Here is a 13,940-nt window from a genome sequence, read left to right on the forward strand (position 1 = left end):
TAATACATTCAAAATGCCTGTTTATGTATTCTATTGCCATATCTTCAACTGTAAGGAAAACTTAATTTAAAAATTGTCCTTTTGATTAATAATTGGTTCATCCAAAGTTTCCTGTGAAAACTGTATTCTTTTCAGCTGAACTCGGTGATCTTTAAATTTAATTTCTATTTCTGAGCCTGTGGGTATTTCCCATGCAATGTTGCAATGGTTTTCAAAACTCGAGATTCTAAACACTTTGAAAAACTTTTAATAGCTCCCTGATGTGTTTTATTGCAATATCCATGTGTATGCTTTTATTTTTAATAATTTACTGATAAACGCATATTGTCTGAGCTTGGGCAGCTCCTGTCCAGCGGCTCAAGTTGGAGAGTTAATGTTTGTATCGATGCTGCAAGGATGGGGTCCAGGCTGACGGGCAAGTTGCCCTCCCACCGCAGGTCCCAGGGTGAACCCCACACGGAGCCCCTCCTCTCTTCTCTTCCACAGCTGTGGCTTCTGCTGCAGCCGCCACCATCAGCACCATCAGTCTGGACCTTGGGGCTCTGCGGTGACCCAGACTGCCTGGAGCTGTGCGTGAGCGCCCCGGATTACCAGGGAATCGCTTGGGCTGCACTGCCTGCAGAGTCAGAGGTGCCAGCCAGCATTCCCTGTGCCGCTTGTGTGCATGCTCCACCATCCCATCACATGTTACTTATGCAACACAGGTTCAAAGATAAAATGATTAAGAATTTCAAGACAGTGTCAACCAAGCATGGAATCCTGCTGAGAGCGGGTCCCGTGCCATTGCTGACACTGTATGCAGGCATCAGGTTGCACGTCTGACCTGTTCACTAGGCAGCTGGTACCCACCTGCCTGTTCTGATTTCAGATGCCCTCAAAGCAGATGGGTCCTGAGACAAGGACGTGGGTGCAGGTTGTCAGCTGGGAGGTGATCAGAGGAAGCACAGTGACTGGGTGAGAGTGTGAGAAAGGGAAGTGGGGAAAACCAACTAAGGTCTGTCAATGGCTGGATTGTCCCATGGGAAACTGGGGTGCAATGCTGCTGGGGTGGGGGGCTTGGGGGGATTACACAGAAGACACCTTAAATCAGCCTTCCACAGAGAGACCAGGGAGCTGCGTTGTCTTTCAATTTCCATTCCTCACTGGCTGAGGGTCACCTGTACTCCTGGGCCATGTACCCAGCCTACCCCCACTTCCTCATGCCCCCTGAGCTAAGAATGCCTTGTGGCAGAGTCACGGGAAGTGGAGGTGATGTGGAAGCTGTCTGCAGATGACCTTGTAGTGGACTCACGGCGATGGCAGGAGAGCGGCAACCTCTGACACTCCTGCCTTCTCCATATACGTCCTTTTCATTTATCCTCAAGCCTGTAATTAGCACTTAATTTCCCCCTTGCATTAGTATTGCAAGTGCATCCAACTTTATTTTCTTGCTTTATTTATACCAGTGAAAAGGCATTTAGAAGCAAATTATGCTTGCCTCCATCTATCTCTCTACCTGTTTATCTCTGTGTTTATGGGGTACCTATCACCACACTATCTGGACATTCAGACAGTCCCATTAGATCAAATTCATTACCCGAGAGAAGAAGGAACACCACTCCTCCTCCAGCCCCGTGTAGAAGGCTCTTGCTCGGCAGCACATGGAGGGCCCCGGGAGAACTGCCAGCCTCGAGCCTCTTGTCTTCCAACTCAAGAAGAGGAACATTTTTGGCAAAGAAGTGAATCCCCCCCTGAAACTGGGCAGGGAGAGCTTGCAGACTCATTTGGAAGATCTATCGGAGGGTGGGTCTCAATATGTTGGGCATTTAAAATTTGAAATGATTTCAATTTTATTGCTCTCCAAATATCAAATTGAGCCCATTTTTCACAAATGTGGCTTTGCATGCTCGCTCTGAGCACAGTTTCTATCAGAAGATTCCAGATGTTAACTCTTCCTTTCTCACCGTGGAGTGAGGAAGGATGCCAAACTCATAGAGTACCAAGCAGGTCTTTGTGCTGGGCCTATACGGCTGCTATGAGACCTGGGCACGGTGGAGCTCTCTGGCCCTCCTGACTGGCCACAGCCCTGGACCCCCTGCCTGCCGTTCCTGCCCTTCCTTCCAGCCTCTGCTTTCTGCCCTCGGGCCTCCCTCTGAGTTTATTGCCTGGTCCTGCCTCTCAGACAATAGGAACTGCCATGACCCTCCTTCTCCAGAGCTGGGATTCTGTTTCATCGCACTGTGGACCGTTTTGACCACACACCCAGTCAACCCAGGATTCTGAGTCCCCCACTGTCGGCATTTCTCCCTAGGGAGCTCAGGCAGGCCCAGACAGGAGAATCCAAACACCACCACAAGTGTGGAAATATAACTAAAGAAACCCTTGCCTTATAAAATCACCTAAGTCATAAAGATACACGCACCCCAATGTTCATAGCAGCACTATTCACAGTACCCAAGACATGGAGGCAACTTAAATGTCCATTGACAAATGAATGGACGAAGAAGCTGTGGTACATATACACAGTGGAATATTATTCAGCCCTAAAAAAGAATGAAATGATGAAAACTTTGCAGCAACATGGATGGACCTAGAGATTATCCTGTTGAGTTAAGGAAGTCAGACAGAGAAAGACAAATATCATTGTATGAATATGTGAAAGACACATATCACTTGTAAGTGGAATCTACAAAAATTATACAAATGAACTTATTTACAGAACAGAAAGAGACTCACAGACATAGAGCACAAACTTATGGTTATCAAAGGGGGAAGGCGGGGAGAGATAAGTTAGGAGGTCGGGATTAAAACACACACATAAATATGTACACATAAAACCAATAACCAACAAAGACCTGCTATATAGCACAGGGAACTATATTCAATATCTTATAACAACATATAATGGAAAAGAATCTGAAAAACAACATATAGATTTAAGTAAATCACTTTGCTGTACCTGTACATCTGAATCTAACACATTGTAAATCAATTATTTCAATAAAAACTATAAAAAATTTAAAAAATTAAATGACATAAGTCACGGGTGTTAACTATATTTTTTAACAAAACCTACAAACCAACAACATAGATGAGCAACATCCTGAAAAAAGTTCTACCCGCTCAAAGATCACCATTGTTAACACAGGGTAGTGTACATTTCATCAAATTTCACCATGCAAATATATACATATAAACAGATCTCTCGGAGAAGGCAATGCCACCCCACTTCAGTACTCTTGCCTGGAAAATCCCATGGACGGAGGAGCCTGGTAGGCTGAAGTCCATGGGGTCGCTAAGAGTCGGGCAAGATTGAGTGACTTCACTTTCACTTTTCACTTTCATGCATTGGAGAAGGAAATGGCAACCCACTCCAGTGTTCTTGCCTGGAGAATCCCAGGGAAGGGGAGCCTGGTGGGCTGCCGTCTATGGGGTCGCACAGAGTCGGACACGACTGAAGTGACTTAGCAGCAGCATCAAACAGATCTCTGTAAACAATATTAGGATGTGTTGTATGAATTCATTCAAAAACTGCTTTATTCACTTAACAGTAAATCATATTTTCCAAAATAAAAATAGACCAACATTGAGTTCTTAGATGGTTGCCCAGTGTTCTGTTGGATGAAAACACTATCATTTATTAAATGTACCTCCTATGGTTCATTTAGGTCATTTGCAATTTTCTGCTATTATAAACTACACTGTAACAAGCTCACCTGTGTCAGTATTCCACAGTGACAACTTGCGACAGTTGCTGGGTCAGCTGAAAAGCTTTTGACCCATGGCTGACTTTCCCTCTCACCAGGGGAAAGGGAAGGAGAAGGAGGCAAGTACATTTCCAGTCCTGTAGTCACTGTATTCCCTTCCTGAAGCCCTCCATGGCATCCCCCTGCCCCAGAAAGAAAGACCAGCCCCACGCCTCCTCCTGGCCCCCCGACCTACCACTTGCCTGTCTAGGCCGCTGGCCTTTGAGTGGTCCCTCCTGCCATGATGGAGCACTGTCAGGGCTTTGGGTATGTGAGGCTCAGCGGGCCCTGTGACCAGACAGCAGCAGTCATCTGGGATAGCTCCTTCCTGGGGCTCTGTAAATCCCCTCCCACTTCCACCTCTGTTCCTGCCAGTAGCTCCCAGAAACCCCTGCTCCCATCCCTGTGAGTCCTTAGTGCCAATGCCACTTCCACTTTGCTGCCCCTGATTCCAGACAGGAAGGATCCCTCTGGCCCATGCCTTGGAGACCCTTTTGCGTAGATATTGGTGCCATTGTTTTGTTGTTACTGAACCAAACTTGGGTCCACTTGCCTCCCTCACAGCAAAATCAATCTATTGACACTGGGTTGTGCACGAAAGTGCGGCATTTACGGCAGGGCACTAAGCAAGCTAAGGCCAAATGGCTGTCTGAGGAGGCCTTACAATAGCTGAGAAAAGAAGAGAAGCGAAAGGCAAAGGAGAAAAGGAAAGATATACTCATTTGAATGCAGAGTTCCAAAGAATAGCGAGGGGAGAGAAGAAAGCCTTCTTAAGTGAACAATGCAAAGAAATAGAGGAAAACAATAGAATGGGAAAGACTTGAGATCTCTTCAAGAAAATCAGAGATACCAAGGGAATATTTAATGCAAGAATGGGCACAATAAAAGACAGAAATGGTAGGGACCTAACAGAAGTGGAAGATACTGAGAAGAGGTGGCAAGAACACACAGAAGAACTGTACAAAAAAGATCTTTATGACCGGGATAACCATGATGGTGTAACCACTCACCTAGAGCCAGACATCCTGGAGTGTGAAGTCAAGTGGGCCTTAGGAAGCATCACTACGAACAAGGCTAGTGGAGGTGATGGAATTCCAACTGAGCTATTTCAAATCCTAACGATGATGCTAATTTGGAAAACTCAGCGGTGGCCACAGGATTAGCCGCAGGACTGGAAAAGGTCAGTTTGCATTCCAATCTCAAAGAAAGGCAATGCTGAAGAATATTCAAACTACTGCACAATTGTGCTCATTTCACATGCTAGCAAGGTAACGCCCAAATTCTTCAAGTTAGACTTTAACAGTTTGTGAACCAAGAACTTCCAAATGTAAAAGCTGAATTTAGAAAAGGCAGGGGAATCAGAGATCAAACTCTGCCAAAGTCCGTTGGATCATAGAAAAAGCTAGGGAATTTTAGAAAAACATCTACTTCACTGTCTATGCTAAAGCCTTTGACTGTGTGGATCACAACAAACCGCGGGAAATTCTTAGAGATGGGAATACCAGATGACCTTACCTGCCTCCTGAGAAACCTTTATGCAGGTCAAGAAGTGATCATTAGAATTGGACATGGAACAACTGGTTCAAAGTTGGGAAAGGAGTATGTCAAGGCTGTATATTGTCACCTGCTTATTGAACTTATATGCAGAGTATATCATCTGAAATGTTGGGCTGGATGAAGCACAAGCTGGAATCAAGATTGCTGGGAGAAATATCAATAATCTCAGATATGCATATGACACCATCCTTATGGCAGAAAGTGAAGAGGAACTAAAGAGCCTCTTGATGAAGGTGAAAGAGGAGAATAAAAAAGCTGGCTTTAAAACTCAACATTCAAAATACTGAGATCATGGCATCCAGTCTCATCACTTCATGGCAAATAGATGGGGGAAAAAAATAGAAACAGTGACAGACTTTATTTTCTTGGGCTCCAAAATCACTGCAGACAGTGACTGCAGCCATGAAATTAAAAGACACTTGCTCCTTGGAAGAAAAGCTATGACCAACCTAGACAGCATATTAAAAGCAGAGACATCACTTTGCCGAAAAAGGTCTGTATAGTCAAAGCCATGGTTTTTCCAGTAGTCATGTATGGATGTGCGAGCTGGACCATAAAGAAGGCTGAGCACCAAGGAATTGATGCTTTCCAACTGTGGTGCTGTAGAGGACTCTTGAGAGGCCCTTGGACAGCAAGGAGATGAAACCAGTCAATGCTAAAGGAAATCAACCCTGGATATTCACTGGAAGGGCTGATGCTGAAGCTCCAATACTTTGGCCACCTGATGCAAAGAACTGACTCACTGGAAAAGACCTTGATGCTGGGAAAGATTGAAGGCAGGAGAAAAAGGGGGCAACAGAGGATGAAATGCTAGGATGGCATCACTGACTCGATGGACATGAGTTTAAGCAAGCTCTTGGAGAGAGTGGGACAGGGAAGCCTGCATGCTAGAGTCCGTGGGGTCGCAAAGAGTTGGACACGACTGAGTGACTGAACAACAAAAGGAAGGAGAATGGACAACTCATGCTCAAGACTCAACTCCCTGATGGCTTTCAGGGAAGGGTTGTTTTTTTTTTTTTAATATTTATTTAGCTGTATCGAGTCTCCATTGTGGCATGTGGAATCTGTAGTTGCCGTATGTGGGATCTAGTTCCCCAACCAGGGATCAAATCCAGGCCCCCTGCACTGGGACTGCAGAGTCTAAGCCACTGGACCACCAGGGAAGTCCCCAGGGAAGGGTTTTCATGATACTGGATGCTTGGGGCTGGTGCACTGGGACGACCCAGAGGGATGGATGGTACGGGGAGGGAGGAGGGAGGAGGGTTCAGGATGGGGAACACGTGTATACCTGTGGCGGATTCATGTTGATATATGGCAAAACCAATACAATATTGTAAAGTTAAAAAAATAAAAAAATAAAGGGAACATTTGGGATGCGGGTTGCAACTTGTGGACTTTGTTCTGATTGGTTGGTAGTGAGGTAACAGGGTGGTGTTTCAGGAATCTTAATCATCAATGTTCTGGTTCCAACCAGTCTGGGGTCTACGTGCTTGTGGTCAGCATGTAGGCACCATCCTCCACCTGGGTGGGGTCTTGGTTTCTGCAGAACAACTAAAAGATACGTGTCACATTGCTATGTGTATCCCTAGAGGAGGAACTAGGACTCTGTTTTATCACTGAACTATTGTCATTACTTTCTTCCTTACTGTTATTACTTTTCCTTTGTTTCTGAGTTATCTCATTTCCCTAAATAGTAACTGTTTGAGTCTGCTCAGGGAAGGCCTAGAAGAGGAGGAAACTATTTTTTTCCCTACAAACAAGAAACATGGGCCAGGGAGGGACTTTTGTCTCCAGTATGGCCCCACAGGGTTCTGCTCAGTTTCATTATTCCTATTTCTAGGCAGAGCTGTCTCTTAAGGTGACATCATTATTTCTTTTACAAAAGGCAAGTGACACTGTGTACCGTGGAGTTTCTAGGCCCCAGCTCTCCAAGGGGCTACATCACAGATTCAGTGGGCAGGGAAGAGGTGGGTGTTTGACCAGAGAAAGAACAAAGAGAGAGACAAAGCAGTTCTAAATTCCATCTGGAACCCTCCATGTTTGCCCCACACTACATACAAGGCTTGCCTCAGCTGAGGCAGAATTTCTAGGACACTAGGGAGCCCAGACTTTGCAGGAGCAAGGTTGCTCTGATATTGTGATTTGTAATAAGAAATAGATATTTGGTCTTAGAACGGTTCCTAGGACAGAGTTCCTAAAACCCTTGGAATTTCCTGTGATTAGGGAGATAAAGCTGTCTTTTGTGATATTAATGAGGTGACATCTGGAAAGGCCTTGGTGGTTTTTTAAGTTGTGTCCAACTCTTGCTACCCCATGGACTGTAGCCTGCTAGGCTCTTTTGTCCATGAGATTCTCCAGGCAAGAATACTGGAGTGGGTTGCTATTCCCTTCTCCAGGGGATCTTCCCAACCCAGGAATCAAACCCGGGCCTCCTGCATTGTAGGCAGATTCTTTACTGACTGAGCTATGAAGGAAGTCCATGGAAAGGCCTTAGGTAACCCAAAGATAGGGGCTGGTTGTCAAAGGAACTAACCATGTGATTAGAGGGTAGGAACTTTCCATTTCATCCCCCTCAACCCCAGGGCAAAGGAGGGGACTGGACTTTGAATCAATCACCAATGGCCCATGATTTAATCAATCATGTCTAGCTAATGAAGTCTCCATAAACACCCAAAAGGAAAGGGTTCAGAGAGCTTCCAGGTTGGTGAACACATGGAGATGCGGAGACAGTGGTGAGCCCAGGCAGGGCATGGAAGCTCCATGTTCTTTCCCCTAGACCTTACCCTACTTATCTCATCCATCTGTCTGTTCCTGACTTATAATAACCTAGTAAGTAAAATGTTTCTCTGAGTTCTATGAGCTGCTCTAGCAAATTAATCCAACTCAAGGAACTGTTAGGGGAAGCACACTGATTGAAACTGCCTACCCTGGCCAGGCACCATAGTAACCATTTGCATGAGTTGTTTTACGACAGGAGATCCTAGTAAGGAACACAGAACTAATAAACCACCACCAACAGAAAGAGTTTGGGAAAGGTTGAAAGGAGACACCACATGTCAGACCACCTCCCAGAATCCTTCTCTCTGGCATCCATCTTGGCTGAACAAGGCGTGCACCACCAGGAAGGACTCTGAGTCAGAATGACTGGCTAAAGACACCTGGAAACTAATCCCATCACCATAAAACCCAAGACTGCAAGCCACCTGGAAGAGCAGTTCTCCTGGGTTCCCTTTCCCTACTGCTCACCCGGGCATCCTTTCCCAATAAAATCTCTTGCTTTGTCAGCACATGTGTCTCCTCAAACAATTCATTTCCAAGTGTTAGTTAAAAGCTCAGTTTCGGGGCCTGGAAGGGGTCCCCCTTCCTGCAACAGAACCAGGGGGTCATGGGAACCTCTATACTGTAGCCAGTTGGTCAGAAGTACAAGTGACAACCTGAGCTTCTGACCGGTTTCTAAAATCAGTGTGTGTGTGGAGGGCAGTCTTCTAGGACTGAGCCCTTACCCTGTGGGATCTGATACTATTTCTGGGTAGATGGTGTCAGAATTGAGTTGAACTGTAGGACACCCAGCTGGTGTCACAGAGAATTGCTCGTTGTTGGGGACCCCTCCCCCCACCCAACACACACACATTAGAATCGGGTCCAGGAACCCAAAAGAGCTGCCATTCTGAGTGACTCTGGGGCACTGGTGCTGTCAGAGCTGTGGTGATACTGTTAGGGAACCGTTGACCAAAATTGCCCACCTTGGCCAGGAAGGATACTAACTGTGAGTTGTCTCACAACAGGAAGTTCCAATAAAGAACATGGTGCTGCTGTGGAAAATTAACAGGAGAATACAGGAGGGGCCGAAAGGAAGGAGGAGAAACCAGCCCACGATATGTCCCACCAACCTCCCAGAAACCCTCACTCTAGAATCCATCTTGGCTGAGAGATGTGCGCCACCAGGAAGGACCCTGAGTTAGACCAGATATGGACATAAGCAAGATGCCTGGCCAAAGACAACCCAAAAGCTAATTCCATCACCATAAAATCTAAGACTGGGAGCCACGTGGCACAGCAGTCCTCCTGGGTTCCCTTACCCCGCTGTTCTCTGCCTGGGCCCCCATGCCCAATAAAGTCTCTTGTTTTGTCAGCACATGTGTCTCCTTGGACAATTCATTCCTGAGTGTTAGACAAGAGCCCGCTCTCGGGCTCTGGAAGGGGTCCCCCTTCTGGTAACAACAGTGATTATTACTGCTATTACCACCGCTATTATAACTATGACTTTGTCCCATTTGGGGCCACGGCTTAGGAATCTCCCTTTCACAGACATTCACTGTCTCATCCATGCTTCTAGGCTATTGATCCCTTTAAAGACCAGAACTGCATTTTGTTTACCAAAGGCAAATGGCAACCCACTCCAGTATTCTTGCCTGAAAAATCCCATGGACAGAGGAGCCTGGCAGGCTATAGTCCATGGGGTCACAAAGAATCAGACATGACTGAGCAACTAACACTCTACCAAAGGCAAGGATCATGGAGCACAGTGAATGACTAATAGTAAGTGCTCAGTGAATTATGAGCACTGCTGGGACTGGACCACTCATCCTCTGTGGTCCACACAACAGCAGCATCAGGAAGGACTATCCTCATTTGACATCTGAGCAAACTGAGGCTTGGAGAGGGTAAGTAACTTGCCCAATGTCCACAGCGGTGAGTGCCAAGACTTCAACCTGGTTTTACCCAATCCCAGTGCCTGTAATCTTAATCGCTGTATGAATTTCCTATTGCTGCTGTAACAAATGACCACAAATTTAGTGGCTTAAAAAAACACAAAGTTATCATCTTACAGCTCTGGAAGTCAGAAGTCTGAAATGAGTCTTCAGTTCAGTTGCTCAGTTGTGTCCATCTCTTTGTGACTCCACGGACTGCAGCACACCAGGCCTCCCTGTCCATCACCAACTCCCAGAGCCTACTCAAACTCATGTCCATTGAGTCGGTGATGCCATCCAACCATCTCATCCTCTGTTGTGCCCTTCTCCTCCCACCTTCAATCTTCCCCAGCATCAGGGTCTTTTCAAATGAGTTAGTTCTTCGCATCAGGTGGCCAAAGTACTGGAGTTTCAGCTTCACCATCAGTCCTTCCAATGAATATTCAGGGCTGATTTCCTTTACGATGGACTGGTTGGATCTCCTTGCAGTCCAAGGGACTCTCAAGAGTCTTCTCCAACAACACAGTTCAAAAGCATCAATTCTTCAGTGCTCAGCTTTCTTTACAGTCCAACTCTCACATGCATACATGACCACGGGAAAAACCATAGCCTTGACTAGATGGACCTTTGTTGGCAAAGTAATGTCTCTGCTTTTTAATATGCTGTCTAGATTGGTCATAACTTTCCTTCCAAGGAGTAAGCATCTTTTAATTTCATGACTGCAGTCACCATTTGCAGTGATTTTGGAGCCCCCCCAAATTAAGTCTGCCACTGTTTCCACTGTTTCCCCATCCATTTCCCATGAAGTGATGGGACCAGTTGCCATGATCTTAGTTTTCTGAATGTTGAGTTTTAAGCCAACGTTTTCACTGTCCTCTTTCTCTTTACTCCTTGGAAGGAAAGTTTTTGCCTTGATTCATGGACCTAACATTCCAGTTTCCTATGTAATATTGCTCTTTACAGCATCAGACCTTGCTTCCATCACCAGTCTCATCCACAACTGGGTGTTGTTTTTGCTTCGGTCAAACAGGAGATGGCAAGAGTGAACATCGACATTTCAGGAATCAGCGAACTACAATGGGTTGGAATGGGTGAATTTAACTCAGATGACCATTATATCTACTACTGTGGGCAAGAATCCCTTAGAAGAAATGGAGTAGCCATCATGGTCAACGAAAGAGTCCGAAATGCAGTACTTGAATGCAATCTCAAAAATGACAGAATGATCTCTGTTTCCAAGGCAAACCATTCAATATCACGGTAATTCAAGCTTATGCCCCGAACAGTAACGCTGAAGAAGCTGAAGTTGAACAGTTCTATGAAGATCTACAAGACCTTCTAGAACTAACACCCAAAAGAGATGTCCTTTTCATTATAGGGGACTGGAATGCAAAAGTAGGAAATCAAGAAACACCTGGAGTAACAGGCAAATTTGGCCTTGGAGTACAGAATGAAGCAGGGCAAAGGCTAATAAAGAGTTCTGCCAAGAGAATGCACTGGTCATAGCAAACACCCTCTTCCAACAACACAAGAGAAGACTCTACACATGGACATCACCAGATGGTCAACACCGAAATCAGACTGATTATATTCTTTGCAGCCAAAGATGGAAAAGCTCTATACAGTCAGCAAAAACAAGACTGGGAGCCGACTGTGGCTCAGATCATGAACTCCTTATTGCCAAATTCAGACTTAAATTGAAAAAGTGGGGAAAACCACTAGACCATTCAGGTATGACCTAAATCAAATCCCTTATGACTATACAGTGGAAGTGAGAAATAAGATTTAAGGGACTAGATCTGATAGAGTGCCTGATGAACTATGGACAGAGGTTTGTGACATTGTACAGGATACAGGGAGCAAGATCATCCCCAAGAAAAAGAAATGCAAAAAGCAAAATGGCTGTCCGAAGAGGCCTTACAAACAGCTGTGAAAAGAAGAGAAGCAAAAAGCAAAGGAGAAAAGGAAAGATATATTCATTTGAATGCAGAGTTCCAAATAATAGCAAGGAGAGAGAAGAAAGCCTTCCTCAGTGAACAGTGCACAGAAATAGAGAAAAACAATAGAATGGGAAAGACTAGAGATCTCTTCAAGAAAATTAGAGATACCAAGGGAACATTTCATGCAAAGATGGGCTCGATAAAGGACAGAAATGGTGTGGACCTAACAGAAGCAGAAGATATTAAGAAGAGATGGCAAGAATACACAGAAGAACTGTACAAAAAGACCTTCATGACCCAGATAATTACGATGGTGTGATCACTCACCTAGAGCCAGACATCCTGGAATGTGAAGTCAAGTGGGCCTTAGGAATATCACTACAAACAAAGCTAGTGGAGGTGATGGAATTCCAGTTGAGCTATTTCAAATCCTAAATGATGATGCTGTGAAAGCGCTGCACTCAATATGCCAGCAAATTTGGAAAACTCAGCAGTGGCCACAGGACTGGAAAAGGTCAGTTTTCATTCCAATCCCAAAGAAAGGCAATGCCAAAAAATGCTTAAACTACCACACAATTGCACTCATCTCACACACTAGTAAAGTAATGCTCAAAATTCTCCAAGCCAGGCTTCAGCAGTACGTGAACTGTGAATTTCCAGATGTTCAAGCTGGTTTTAGAAAAGGCAGAGGAACCAGAGATCAAATTGCCAACATCTGCTGGATCATCGAAAAAGCAAGAGAGATCCAGAAAAACATCTATTTCTGCTTTATTGACTATGCCAAAGCCTTTGACTGTGTGGATCACAATAAACTGTGGAAAATTCTGAAAGAGATGGGAATACCAGACCACCTGACCTGCGTCTTGAGAAACCTATATGCAGGTCAGGAAGCAACATTCGAACTGGATATGGAACAACAGACTGGTTCCAAATAGGAAAAGGAGTACATCAAGGCTGTATATTGTCACCCTGCTTATAACTTATATGCAGAGTACATTATGAGAAACACTGGGCTGGAAGAAGCACGAGCTGGAATCAAGATTGCCAGGAGAAATATCAGTAACCTCAGATATGCACATAACACCACCCTTATGGCAGAAAATGAAGAATTAAAGAACCTCTTGATGAAAGTGAAAGAGGAGAGGAAAAAGTTGGCTTAAAGCCAACCTTCAGAAATGAGTCTTATGGGGCTATCATCAAAGTGCTGACAGAGCTGGTCCCTTCTAATGGCTCTGAAGAATCTAGTCTTTGCTCCTTCTGGCTTCTAGATGATGCTGATATTGCTTAGCTGGTGGCTGAGTCACTCCAAAGTCTGCTTTCATGGTCACATGACTTTCTCCTCCCACTATTCTGGCCTCCTGCCTCCTTCTTAGAAGGACTCTTGTGATTATATGCGGTCCATTTGGGTAAGCCTGGGTGATCTTCCCATCTCAAGATTCTTAACTTCATCACAATCTGCAAAGTCCCTTTTGCCATATAAGGTAACACTTGCAAGTTCTGAGAATTAAGATGTGGATATATTTGTGTGTGTGCTAAGTTACTTCAGCCTTGTCTGACTCTTTGCGACCCTATGGACTGTAGCCCGCCAGGCTTCTCTGTCCATGGGATTCTCCAAGCAAGAATACTGGAGTGGGTTGCCACGCCCTCCTCCAGGGGATCTTTCTGACCCATGGATTGAACCTGCATTGGCAGGCAGGTTCTTTACCACTAGTGCCACCTTGGGGACCCATTATTTGGTCTATTACAGCCACTCTCTGTACTGCTTCCCTTACAAATGATGATGGGATGAATTAATGAAGAAACAAGTGGTACAGGACTGAGTGCCCCGAGTTTGAGTGCTTCCCAAAGCAGGCAAGGACTTGGGTGCAGGTGGTTTACTTGGAAGCACTCCCAGAAAACCCCAGCAGGGCAACGAGGCAGGATTAAAAAGCTGATAGGGGTATAGAGACGAGCTGGTTGTCCCTGTGGGCAACTGGGGCCCTATCCTGTTAGGGACCCTCTTTGGAACTGTTTTAAACACATCTCAG

The sequence above is a fragment of the Bos javanicus genome, chromosome X (genome assembly GCF_032452875.1).
Source record: "Bos javanicus breed banteng chromosome X, ARS-OSU_banteng_1.0, whole genome shotgun sequence".
Taxonomy (NCBI): domain Eukaryota; kingdom Metazoa; phylum Chordata; class Mammalia; order Artiodactyla; family Bovidae; genus Bos; species Bos javanicus.